Source organism: Mustela erminea, chromosome 15 (assembly GCF_009829155.1).
Source record: "Mustela erminea isolate mMusErm1 chromosome 15, mMusErm1.Pri, whole genome shotgun sequence".
Lineage (NCBI taxonomy): Eukaryota > Metazoa > Chordata > Mammalia > Carnivora > Mustelidae > Mustela > Mustela erminea.
The window spans coordinates 75,211,773-75,224,157 of NC_045628.1; the positions used below are offsets into that span (position 1 = coordinate 75,211,773).

Sequence of the window (12,385 nt, forward strand, 5' to 3'; positions counted from 1 at the left end):
CCGTTTTCTGGTTTTGATGTCCGTATCATTCAAAGGTGGTTTTGGTATCAGCATCATTCAAGGTTGAATCAGAGAAACAGAACCAGTAGGAGATGCATTTAAGATTTATTGCGAGGAAGATGTGATTGTGGGGGCAGATGAGGCAAGTCTGAAATCCATAAGGCCAACAGGAAGGCAGGCTAGGACTCCAAGGCATGAACTGAAACTGCAGTCCACAGATAGAATTTCTTCTTCCAGGAAACAAAAGCTCTGATCTGAGGGTCTTTCAAGTGATCAGATCAGGCTCACCCAGAGTATCTGGAATAATCTTCCTTGCCTAAAGCCAACTGATTATGGACTTTACTCACATCTACAAAATATCTTTGTAGCAAACTTAGTGTTTCATTGAATGAACATGTCTAGTCAAGTTAGTGTATCAAAAATGCCATCATAGTGTTATGCTGGCCTCATTAAATGAGTTCAAAAGGATTTCCTCTTTCTTTACTTTTTTTTTTAGATATAATTCGTATACCACAAATTCACTATTGCAAAGTATACAATTCTGTGGTTTACTGAAGATTTACAGAAGATTATTCAATGATCACCACCATCTAGTTCCAGAAAAGAAACCCTGTGTTCATGAGCAGTCATGAGCATTTACTCCTTCCCTCAGCTCCTGGCAACCACTAAACTACTCTCTATCTCCAGGGATTTGCCTATTTGGGACATCTCATGTTAATGGAGTCATACAAATAGGTGGTCTTTTGTGCTGGGTTTCTTTCACTGAGAATAATATTTCCCAGGTTCATTCATGTTGCAGCAAGTATGAGTACTTCTTTCCTTTTTAAGTCTAAGCAATATTCCATTGTATGAATGTACCGCTTTTGTTTATTCATTCATCAGGTGGTGGACATTTGGGAGAGGGAGAGGGAGAAGCAGACTCCCTGATGAACAGGGAACCTAGGGACAGGGAATCATGGGTGTGATCCCAGGACCCTGAGATCATAACCTGAGCAGAAGGCAGACGTTTAACCAACTGAGCCACGCAGGTACCCCTAAAATGCAATTTATTTAAATTAAAAACAAAAACGTTTCACTAATTTCTCCCACCCCTCCACCCACCACCATCTCTGGCACACCAATCTGCTCTCTGTATCTACGAGCTTCATTTCTTGGATTCATTTGTAAGATTCCACATATAAGAGAGATCATACAGTATTTGTCTTTCTCTGACTTATTTAGCATAAGGCCCTTGAAGTCCATCCATGTTGTCACAAATTGCAAGATTTCATTCTTTTTTTTTTTTTTAAGATTTTATTTATTTATTTGACAGAGAGAAATCACAAGTAGATGGAGAGGCAGGCAGAGAGAGAGAGGGAAGCAGGCTCCCCGCTGAGCAGAGAGCCCGACGCGGGACCCGATCCCAGGACCCCGAGATCATGACCCGAGCCGAAGGCAGCGGCTTAACCCACTGAGCCACTCAGGCGGCCCGCAAGATTTCATTCTTGATGTTATATCTCTTCTCTTCCTCCTCCTGTTCCTCCCTCCCCTCCTCCTTCTTTTTTGCCTTTCCTGACTCTTGTGATTACCTCAGTATTTCTTGGTATTCAGTTTTTCTTCTTTTATTCTCATTTTAACTCTACTTTTTTGTTTCATTTTATTCATTTATTTGTAATATATTAATAGAGTAATTGATTCCTTCATTGGGAATCTATCTCTTGAATCTCACACCAGCCATTAAATTTCCTGAAGTGGCATGAGCAAAATTAGTACAGGGAAGTTCCCTAACTCTAGGGACCTGGACCACAATAAAATGAGAAGATTAGAGAAGAAAAAGAGATTAAAAGGTGAGCAGAGAGATGGAGGGGAGAGCCAGAGGAAAACAGGGCGTTGGCGGACAAGAGTTTCAAGAAAGAAGTGATGGTCAAGATGTGACTTGAATAGACAATTGTCCAAAAAAGACATACAAATGGCCAATAAGTACATGAACAGATATGTTCAACAACACTGATCATTAAGGAAATACAAATCAAAATCACAATAAGATACGAGGTCACACTAATTAGAATTGCTATTATCCATCCCTCTACCTCCAAAAAAAACCCCAGAAAGTAAATATTGGCAAGAATGTGGAGAAACTGGAAACTGTGCATTGTGGGTGGCAATAATAAAATGGTTCCACCACTGTGGAAGAGAATATGGCTATTCCCCTCAAAATTAAACACAAAGTTACCATATGATCCAACACCCCCACTTCCAGGTGTGTACCCCAAAGAACAGAAAGCAGCTGACTCAAACAGAAATTTAAACACCAACGCTCATAGCAGCATTATTCACAATAGCCAAAAGGTGGAAACAAATAAAAAAGGCCATTGTCAGAATACTGGATAAGCAGAATGTGGTATATACTGAGAATATTATTCAGCCTCAAAAAAGAATGAAATTTGGATACATGCTACAACACAGATGAACCCTGAAGACATGCTACGTTAAACAAGCTGGACCCAAAAGGACAAATATTGTACCTAGAGTAGTCGAATCCATGGAGACAGTGGAAGAGTGGTGAGCGGAGGCTAAGTGTCAGTCAGAGTGAGGGGTTCGTGTTGAGTGAATGCTGAGTCTCAGTTTAGGATAATGAGCAGGTTCTGGAGCTGAATGGTAGTGATGACTGCCACAGTGTGAATGCACTTAATACCTAAAAGTGGTTAAAATGGAAACTTTTATGTTATGTACATACAAAGGAAGAAGTGCCAGCAAAGGCACTGCTTTCCTTATTTTCCAGATAAAGGAAACAAAACAGAGACATGGAAGAAACTACTCAAAGTTGCACCAGGGAAGGGCAGAACTCAAATTTGCACACACAGAGTGAGTTTAAAGGCTGTGGTCTTGACAATTCACTCTATCGTTTCTTTTTAAGGCATTTACTATGGTAATGTCTATAATAGCAGAAATATGGAAACAACTTAAATGTCCACGAATACAGCTCAGTTGTGAACCATCCATTTAGTATGAGTTTATAAAACCCTTAAATTTATGTTTGTAAAGAATTTTCTAATGACATGGATATTTATTTACCCATTAAGTAGAGAAATGGTGGCACACTAAAATGAATTTACATTGTGAACCAAGTTATAGATTTTTAAATATCCACACTTAGTTTAAGGATGTTGAGCACAAAAAGAAGGAATCCTATCCAAGTTATGAGAAAGTTATTTTAAACTTGTAAGATTTGAAGTGATTTCTTTTCCATCCTTTCCCTAGTGTTTTTCGTATTAGTTACCCAACTGCTGTGTAACAAATTACCCCCAAACTCAGTAATTTGAATACACAATGAGTACGTATTTTCTCTCCCAGTTTTTTTGGGTCAAGAATTTGGGAGCAGCCTGACTGGGTAGTTTTGACTTGCAATTTCTCATTGGGATCAGTCAGAGGTCAGCAGATGCTGCGGTCACTTAAAGCTTGACTGGGTTTGGAGGATTTGCTTGCAATGTGCCTCATTGCCATGGCCGGCAAGTGGGCTCCTCTCCACAGTTATCCTTGAGTGTCTTCACAACGTAGCAGCTGACTTCCCCCAGAGTCTGGGCTACCCTTGAAATTCAGCAGAATGGCTGCAATGGCAATGCCTTTTATGACCTAGCCTCTGATGTCACACACGTTCCTTCTACAATATTCTATTAGCCATACAGACTCATTCTGAGTCCTGGAAGGGGACGACACAGGGGAATGAATTCCAGAAGGTGGGCATCATTTTGGAGGCTGGCTCCCCCAGGTTCACACTTTGTAAATGAAAGGATGGGAAACAGCTGGAGAGTCATGATTAGAGGTCTGGGTTCTGGAGCCACACTAGGTAGGGCACATCCTAACTCATCCACGTAAAATGGTTGAATAGAATATCAAAATGTAGGGGCGCCTGGGTGGCTCAGTGGGTTAAAGCCTCTGCCTTCAGCTCAGGTCGTGATCCCAGGGTCCTGGGATCGAGCCCCGCATCGGGCTCTCTGCTCAGCAGAGGGCCTGCTTCCTCCTCTCTCTCTCTCTCTGCCTGCCTCTCTGACTACTTGTGATCTCTCTGTCAAATAAATAAAAAAAATTAAAAAAAAAAAAAGAATATCAAAATGTATATAATCCGGAGCAAGATACTTAACCCACATGCTCCTCACTCTCTTCATCTGTAAAACGAGAATGAATATAGTAACCAGCTTACAGGACTGTTGTAAGGATTTAATGAGTTAATATATGTAAAGCCCTAGAATCCCACGTAACCCGTTGTAAGTGCTACGTAAGTATTGGCTATTATTATTATTACTATTATTTTTAAATGTATTTATTTATTTGAGAGAATTTGGGGGGAGGGAGAGAGAGAATCCTAAAACAGACCCCCTTCTGAACATGGAGCCCAGGAAGGGCTCAATCCCAGGCCCCTGAGATGGTGACCTAGCCAAAATCAAGAGCTGGCCACTTAACCAAGTAAGTTACCCAGGAGCCCCCTAGCTATTGTTATTTATTACTTTTAAAATCAGAAAATTGATTAATGAACAATCATTTTAAAGTTGTTTGTAGAGTATGATTCTAATCATGTAAAAAATCTATGTATGCATAAAATGGAACTTCACCATTATGTTAATGTTACCTGTCTCTAAGTTGTGGGATTATGCAGGAGGTATGACTTTTACTGTTTTTTCCCCCCACCTATGCGATATCTGTGTTTTCTACAGAGGGAATTATTATTTTTATAATGAGAAAAAAATATTTTATAAACATTCATATGACATTCAGCACTCATTCAATTGTTTCTTTGTTTATATCAACAAACATGGAATAGGTGCACTGGAAATGATCTAGTTAAAAATTACTAGTTTCCCTCAACCCAGACTTAAAGTCCCCAAAGCCAACATCAGCAAAAAGAGCTGAGCTTCCTATCCGCTTGGGATGTATTTTTTCTTCCCATCAAAGTAAGTGGCAACTCCGAACTGGTAATAGTAACATGAAGCCTAGCAACTGCTTCTATGAGCTAAGTACTGTGGTAAGTACTTGAAGGGACTAGGTCTTCGTGTTTGTTTTAATATTTACTAGCAGAAAGGAATCGGATATTGTGATTTTGTGATTCTCTATGCCTCTAGCTTTGTAGGCTCAACCCCAAAGAAGTTCTTGCACTTCCCCCAAAGCTGATTATACACCATAGCTAGCTGTCTATCCTTCAACAAAGCCATGTAGATTAACCACGTTTAAACAAGATTCTAGCCAAAGAGCTGGTAGGAAGCATGGGGCCAAGTGGTCAGGATCAGGCCCTGCCCGAAGCAGGTGGTTCTCCTTGGCACAGATGACTTACCTTTAAGTTTTCAACCTTATTATGGTGAAAAGAAGATTCCTCTTGATTGCTACCATAAATCCAAATGGATTTACCTTATTTTACCTTTATTACCAAATACTTACCTTATTTTAAAATGCACTTCTTTTTTAAAGAAACTTTTTATTTCAGAATCATGAGAGTTGCACAGAAAAATGACAAATACAGAGTTTCCAGATATCCTTCAGGTGCTTTCTTTCTACTAATGTTACATCTTTATCACAATGGTACATTTGTCAAAACTAAGAAATAAACATCGGTACAGTACCATCAATGGAACTCCTAGACACATCTGGATTTTATCCATTTTTTTCACTGATGTCATTTTTCTGTTCTGAGGTCTCACCCAGGATCCTGCTCTGCACTTAGCAGGTCTCTTCAGGCTCCTTTGATCTTTTATTTTTTTTTTAAGATTTTATTTATTTATTTGACAGAGAGAGAGAGATCACAAGTAGGCGGGGGGGGGGGATGTAGGCTCCCCGCTGAGCAGAGAGCCTGATGCAGGGTTCAATCCTAGGTCCCTGAGACCATGACCTGAGCCAAAGGCAGAGGCTTAACCCATTGAGCCACCCAAGCGCCCCAGGTTCCTTTGATCCTGAGAGTTTCTCCATCTTTCCTTGTTTATTCATGAATTCGAGAGTTTTGAAGAATTTTGTCCAGATATTTTATAAAATGTTGCTTTTTTTTTTTTTTTAAATAAGATGTATTTATTTGAGAGAGACAGGGTGTGCATGTGAGCAGGAGGAGGGGCAGAGAGCACAAAGCCTGATGCTGGGCTCGATCCCAGGACCCCAAGATCATGACCTGAGCCGGCTGCTTAACCAACTGAGGCAACCAGGTGTTCCTAGAAAATGTTGCATAATTTGGGTTTGAGTGATGTTTTCTCTTGATTAGAATAAGGCCACAGGTTTGAGGAAAAGTCCACAGAGGTAAAGTGCCTGAGGGGGAATTTATATTTTCCAAGATTATTCAAGACTTTAACACTAATGGGATGTTATGTACGAATTCTCAAGAGGGAAAGCTATTTCTTAGGGAATAAATTTCAAGGAAAAATACCAAAAGGTAACTTTCTCATGTCTCCTTTGTTTTCCTATATGTTTTCACCCAGGTCACATTTGCTCATCGGATGTCTGAGTTTTCCTCAATGTGTGAAAGCTGGCTCAGCAATAAGGGTCCTGTAGCTCCTTCCATACTGAGCATCTTCAGTTGGGTCAGCTATAGGGGAAGGGGCTGGAGTCAAAGATGATTAACATAGGTCCCCACCCATCAGCTCACCTTTAGTTGGAGAGACAAAGTGTTGCAAACTGATCTAAACCAATTTGGTTTCATGATCATCAAGTCCCTTTTGGGGGATGAGAGTAGCTTCCAATGATTAGGGTATAAGGAAGGATACAGCTGTCCACTGGCCCACCCCCTCCTTACCAGGTGCTATGTTAAAATGAGGTCACATCTTAGGTCACTTTCCTTTTTTTTTTTTTAAGATTTGATTTATTTATTTGACAGAGATCACAAGTAGGCAGAGAGGCAGGCAGAGAGAGAGTCGGAAGCAGGCTACCCACTGCACAGAGCCTGATGTGGGGCTCGATCAGGACCTGAGCTGAAGGCAGAAGCTTTAACCCACTGAGCCACCCAGGCGCCCTCTTAGGCCATTTTCCACAAGGTGAACCAACTTTTATTAGCAAGCAAGTAAAAAACAATCTCTTAACCTATTCTATAATTTTGGTGAAGTTATTGGTCTCTGTTATTTCAGACTCTCTGACACCTTGCATGAAAGTTCCACTAGAGACAAAGGCAACTGCATCCCGACAATAGATCAACTCCATCAAATCAGATGGCAGAAGCCTCCAGTAAGTGCAGGACCCAGGGCTGAGTGGCGTTTAGATTTCAGGTTCTCTCTGTTCTGCCCACAAGAGGACAACAGATGCTATACAGGTCCTTCTGGTCCACTGTATAACCTGACCACCACCCATTCTATAAGCTAAAAATTATTTCCACATCCTGTACTCAAAAAGCACGTCATCTGGTGCAGACCTAAATAAGAACATTTGAAGTTGGGCATCTTTTTAAAAGTTCACCTACCACCCTTGGTATATTAACAAAAAGCACCAGGTTGTGGATGAATATTAATTCAGACACATATATTTCACTGTTAAAAAATATAACACAAAAGTTGAAACAAGTTTACCATAGTGTGACAGGAAGAGACGAAGGTCTCTATAAAGTGGTGTGAAAGTCCAAGCATGGAGCTGGGAGGGGTCCTGGTGGGGGGCACAGTAGGAGTGTAGAAAAGTTTACTGAGGGGTAGTCTTAAGCTGATTGGCTTTTTATCAGGGGGCCCAGGAGAAAGGGATTCTGGATAGAGGGAGCCGCCAAGAAAGGGCACAGAGGCTAGACAGTGTTTGGTATAGGCATGATATAGGACTGCAGAGGGAGGATGGTGATAATGGGCGCTGGAAAGAAAAGGAAGGTCCAAGTTTTGAAAGTTCCCGCAAACTGAGGAATATGGATTTTATCCAATGAGTAACAGGGAGCCCTTAGATTTTAAGTAGGGTTTTTAAGTACATGACCATATTTCTATTTTCAGGACATACTTGAGGACAGTGGGAAGCAGAAGGAACTGGAATTACAGTGACCAGTTAGAACTTAGGGTAAAGGTTCTGGCAAGACACGCAGACAACACAGCCAGTAAGGGAGAAATCATAAAGCCCTGACTCTGAGCTGGGCCCTATTCCAAGTATTCGCCATATATTACATCATTTCAACCTCACAACCTGAAGAAGCTGGTACCATTCTCATCTCATCTGAGAAATAAAGAAAGTGAGGCCCAGATCATTTTGTCAGATAAAATACTAGATGCCCAATTTTATGGAACCTCAGATAAACAAGGAATCCTTCAGGATAACTAGGTCCACGCAATATTGGGTTTGTTAAAGCTGGCACTCCTGGGTGCAGAAAGGTGAAGTAAGTTGCTCAAGGAGTCACAGCTGCCAAGGGGCAGTGCCAGAGTTGGAATGGGGGGGGCAGGTGGGAGCACACGCTGGGCTGTGCCCTCCCCACCCCGCTGCCCCCGCAGGTAGAGGCAGCCCAGCTAGGCTGTTAGTCATCAGGCAGCCCTTCGTTTGCTCTTTCAATCTTCCTCAGAGGGCCTATTTTCTTAGAACAGGTCTACAAACCTCCCATAAGCCACCTTAATGCTTAGAGCAAAATCCGTGCCCTGTGACTAAGTATCTAAAATCCCCTGGATCTCCAAAGCTCTCTCTGCCCTAAGGGTTCTGAACCTTTTTAAAGGTTTCCAGTTCCTCTCTCCAGCTAAGCACCGTAATTAGGAACTTATTCAGACCGGATCTGTACACGATATGCATTTACAGCTCTACCTACCTGTTGTTACTGGCCTGGGATATAAAACACAGAAACATTTGAACAGATTTAATAAGGTTTCACCAGAGGTGCACTAGACAATTGTACTTTCAATGTTGGAATGTTTCAAGTATTCAGCAAGTGAATGCTGGGTGCTGGCAATGCAGTGAGGCCCCGGGACAGGATTACTGCCCTTAAGACATTACTTTTCAGAGATTCACAAAAAAAGACAGATATAAAAAACAGACCCAGCACAATGCAATGGATATTATGATAAGAGGACGCAGAGGAGGGGGCAGAAATCCACAGCTGGGAGCTTCAAGCTTGGCCCAAGAAAAAGATCTGGAGGGGCCTGGATACTCATACTGTGATCCTCAGACCTACACCACCATTGGCATCGCAATGGATGTTAGCAAGGGAGAGTGGGGACCCCACCTGAACCTACAGAATCAGAACCTGCATTTAAATAGGACCTAGAGCTGACTCCCAAGCACACTGAAGTTCGAGAAGCATTTCCTTGGCGAACACCAGAGATGGAGGAATACATGAAGCTGATCTGGAAGGATGAACAGTTTTCCATGTGGGGTCCAGAAGCAAAGACCTTAGAGGGAGGGAAGAGCATAAGCAAAAGCATACAGCTGTGACAAGTAAGATATTCAAGAAATGACGAGAAAACCGTGGTCTATCTAGAGCCCAGTAGTACATGGGAGTAATGGACAGGGAGACTGGAAAGACTGGCAGACAACCTCAGAGGGGGCAAGATTGGGGGATGGCTTTGTTGCCATGGTGAAAGGCTTGAGTTTTTAAATAGAGTTTTCCAATCATATAAAGATGTGTAACTAAAAAGTACAAAATTAAAGAATAAGTGTAAGGTATAACGAAGACATTATAGACACAGCCACCTGTCATTCTCACCCTCCTCCGTTTCATTCACTTCCGTCCTTCCTAGACCTAACTACTCTTCTGAGTTTGGTGCTTAGCATTTTCTGATACGTTTTTATAATTTTCATACATATGTTTGTATATGCAAAAACTATGTACTTGACTACAACTTGATTTTTTGCTTCAACGTTATGTTCATAGTTGAGGATTATCTGCATTGATACACAAGGCTCTGGTTAATTCATTGTTACCTATCATACAGTACTTGTTTGGATGACTATGTCACTATGTCTGTGTCTATGTCTGTGACTATGTCTTTGTCCAGTCTCATAATGATGGATACTTTGTTTCCACCACAAACACTGCTTGAATAAAGGTATTAGGGGTCTCTTTGCACACATGCCCGAGTTTCTCTAGGAAACATTTCCAGGAATGGAGCTGCAAGTCCTCGAGTATCCTCTCCAGCTTTGCTAGATATCATCAGATTCTTCTCTAAAATGCTTGTACCGGTTTACACTCCTACCAAGAAAGTATGAAGGTACCTTTTTCTCTACATCCTCTCCAACATTTTAAAACTGTCACATTTTGGGCGCCTGGGTGGCTCAGTGGGTTAAGCCGCTGCCTTCGGCTCAGGTCATGATCTCAGGGTCCTGGGATCGAGTCCCGCATCGGGCTCCCTGCTCAGCAGAGAGCCTGCTTCCCTCTCTCTCTCTCTGCCTGCCTCTCTGCCTACTTGTGATCTCTCTCTGTCAAATAAATAAATAAAATCTTAAAAAAAAAAAAAAAGCTTTAAAACTGTCACATTTTAAAACTGTGGCCACTTTGATGAGAGTGGGGTGGTATATCTCACTTTCCTTTATCTCACTTCTCAATAACCAGTGAAGAAGAACATGACATTTTAAGTTGTTGGTTGCTCAGGCTTTCTCTTTGGTGAATTGCCAGTCAATATCCAATGCCTGCTTACCTACTGGCTTGGTTGACTCATACTGATACGTAGGATTATTAACATATTCTGGATGCTCCCCCTTATTAGTTAACTGGACTTAAATTTTTTCTCCCAGACTTTGTTTACTTTCTCATGTTGCTTTTGGTGTCTTTGGCCGCACTCAAGTTTTTAAATTTTGGCATAGTCGAATGAATCTCTGTTTTCCTTTGTTGTGTGTGCAAATCTTCGACTTTATTTCCTTCCTTGATGTTAAAAGATAATTGTACTAGATTTTTCTTCTAAAAGTTTTAAGTTTTGCTTTTCACATCTGAGTCCAATTTTTATGTTTTTGCTTATTGATAATCATTTGTCTCATGGCCATTTACTGAGTCTTCCATCCTTTCCCTCTGAGTTGCGCTGTCCCTCTGTCATTGACCATAGTTACATGGGTGCACCATCAGCTGCTGTTCTGTCCACCAGCCTGTGTGTCTTTTCTTGCTCCCATGCCACATGGTCCTACTGACAGAGCCTCATAACAAGGGACGGCATCGGAGAGGCAAAATTTTCAATAGCCCCAGCAATTCCTTTTTTTAAAAAAAAAAATTTATTTACTTTCCAGAGAGACAGTGAGAGAGGGAGCACAGCAGGGAGAATGGGAGAGGGAGAAGCAGGCTTCCTGCTGAGCAGGGAGCCTGATGTGCGGCTTGATCCCAGGACCCTGGGATCATGACCTGTGCTGAAAGTAGATACCCAATGACCGAGCCACCCAGGCACCCCTCTTTTTTATTTTATTTATTTATTTATTTATTTATTTATTTTAATTTTTAATTTTTTATAAACATATATTTTTATCCCCAGGGGTACAGGTCTGTGAATCGCCAGGTTTACACACTTCACAGCACTCACCAAAGTACATACCCTCCCCAATGTCCATAACCCCACCCCCTTCTCCCAACTCTTTTTTATTTTTTAAGATTTAATTTATTTATTTGACAGAGAGAGAGTGATCATAAGTAGGCAAAGCAGCAGGCAGAGAGGGGGGGGAAGCAGACTCCCTGCTGAACAGAGAGCCCAGTGTGGGGCTCGATCCCAGGACCCTGAGGATCATGACCTGAGTCAGAGACAGAGGCTTAACCCACTGAGCCGCCCAGGCGTCCCAGCCCCAGTGATTCTTGACCCTTTGCTCTTACACATGTGCTTTAGAGTTACCTTGTTAAGTTCCACAAACTCAGATGTGGGCACAGATGGACACACACATGGAATCACTGAAGTGATGACTTATGGCACTGAGCTTATAGAATAATTTGGGCGAGATCTGGTGTCTTTGAGACAGTCATGCCATCCACAAACACGGAGTAGCTTTTCCTTTGTTAGGACTTGTTACATTTACTATATAATGTTTTATAATCTTGTATGTAAAGGTATTGCTCATCTTCCAATTTTTTAAAATGCCTTTTATTTTCTCTTGCTATTGTAAATGATTTATTTTAAATTATGCTTTCTAGTTTTTGTTACTTTTTTGATGGTCTGTGCTTTCAGAGCAAGTAACTTATAAATATGAATTGATCATTATACTTATAAATATAAGTGGATTATTACCAGGTCCTGTTGCTGACTTACCTGTCCAGTGTTCAACTACTGATACAACCCTCTTGTACAAACTCATTTGGTCGTCTGCCCATTTACAAATCCTTCATGTCCCAGTCCCACCGTGCCGCTGATGGCCTCTTCCATTCATGAGCAGTTTCATCTTCCATTCCTAGAAAAAGCAATATTATTTACTTGGCTCTGTGAGTTCTAGATATATCCAAGAGTCATCTGTAAGAGCAGTGTTAGTTCAGTTAACCTCTTCAAGCAGCAAGGACTAAAGGAACCATCCAGGTGGCTCTTTCCACCTT

The 12,385-nt window shown here is 41.5% G+C and overlaps 2 long non-coding RNA genes across 2 annotated transcripts in view; one reads left to right on the forward strand and one right to left on the reverse strand.

Moving 5' to 3' along the window:
- Positions 1–1,496: 1,496 nt before the first annotated feature.
- The window catches only part of LOC116573978, a 35,993-nt gene continuing 25,104 nt past the window's right edge, over positions 1,497–12,385 (reverse strand). Inside the window, exons 3-4 of the long non-coding RNA XR_004279084.1 lie at positions 12,108–12,246; positions 1,497–2,674 (exon numbers count right to left, since the gene is read on the reverse strand). This is a non-coding gene — a long non-coding RNA (uncharacterized LOC116573978). The remainder of the gene's footprint in view (positions 2,675–12,107; positions 12,247–12,385) is intronic.
- On the forward strand, positions 3,686–8,287 carry LOC116573979. Its single transcript, XR_004279085.1, has 3 exons — positions 3,686–3,716; positions 7,074–7,170; positions 7,908–8,287. It is a non-coding gene; the product is annotated as an uncharacterized LOC116573979 (long non-coding RNA).